Source organism: Malania oleifera, chromosome 5, assembly GCF_029873635.1.
Source record: "Malania oleifera isolate guangnan ecotype guangnan chromosome 5, ASM2987363v1, whole genome shotgun sequence".
In the NCBI taxonomy this organism is placed as follows: Eukaryota; Viridiplantae; Streptophyta; class Magnoliopsida; order Santalales; family Ximeniaceae; genus Malania; species Malania oleifera.
The window spans coordinates 40,984,598-40,985,854 of record NC_080421.1 but is presented as its reverse complement, the minus strand read 5'-3'; the positions used below and the strand labels follow the sequence as shown (position 1 = coordinate 40,985,854).

Genomic DNA, 1,257 nt, shown 5'->3' with positions numbered 1-1,257 from the left:
TTAAACTACATTCCCTGAGGTGACGATTTGGCCATTGGGCTAATTATTACACGACTAAACTCCTATACTTGAGACAGCTTCCGAGGTGCTTATTTTTCGAGTGAGTCAAGTTTTTACCGCCATTACCGGAATTGTTAGCTTTAATTTCAAAATTTGTTTTTTTCTAATTTTTTTTACTAATTAAAAAAAGTAATAATAAAAAAAATAAAAAATAAAAATTGAAAAATTTGATCATGCTTGTTTGCTGTTGTGTTGGTGAATTTCTGCTATTTGAATTGATGTTTGATGCATTGGGTCAGAGATCTTTAGAATAGACTGTCTAAAATTTCACTTAGCACCAGTAGCGACACACAGAGCACAAAATCTAAGTGTTCTCCTATTACTTTTACGAGTGATTCGGAAATTGATTTGAGCGATTTTTTGAAGAAATTTTTGAGGGAGTTATGGCAACACCACAGACTTCGGGATTTTCTGCAGCCTACACGCACTTCTACACCTTCTTACATTGTTTTACCACAAGATGTACCAAACTTCACAATTAAGCATGGTATGTTGTTGTGATACCCCAGTTTTATGGGGTGAATTTTGAGAGTCCATATCAGCATTTAATAGATTTTGAGTTGGTCTGTATCACTTTCATTAATAGGGCTAGAACTGATGCGCATGTCAAACTTCTCTTATTACCTTTTTCTTTAAAAGATAAGGTGAAAATATGGTTTAACTCTCTGATACCTAACTCTATTACTAGTTAGGCTGAAATGTAGCGTAAGTTCTTACACAAATTCTTTCCTTTTCAGAGAACCCAGTGCCTGTAGGATCAAATCAGTCAGTTCATACAGAAAGGTAATGAGACCTTTCAGGTTTGTTGGGAGAGATTCAAGGATCTGATGAATATCTGTCCACATCACGGATTCGAATCTTGGAGGTTAGTCAATTATTTCTATACTACTCTTACCCTTGAATGTAAACAATTTGTTCAGATTGTGTGCATCGGGGAGTTCTTCAGCAAGGAACCGGATCAGGCTCTATCAATCTTTGATTACTTAACTAAAAGTGCCCAACAGTGGAACACAAAATATGATCGGGCACCAATAGCAGTACACCCTCTCAGAGCAATCAGTGGTGGAGGTAAATACGAGGCCAAAGAAGAGACTAATCTATAGGCTCTTGTTGCTGCTTTGTCTAAAACTAGAGGTTATGGAATTAGAGAAAGTGAAAGATGCAAAATCAGTGGAGGTATGTTCTATTTGTGAGACC

General features: G+C 36.4%; 1 non-coding gene across 1 annotated transcript; it reads right to left on the bottom strand.

The window, feature by feature from the left end:
- Positions 1-804: 804 nt before the first annotated feature.
- On the bottom strand, positions 805-913 carry LOC131156850 (small nucleolar RNA R71). The gene has a single exon (XR_009137119.1). It is a non-coding gene; the product is annotated as a small nucleolar RNA R71 (small nucleolar RNA).
- Between the last annotated feature and the right edge of the window lie 344 nt (positions 914-1,257).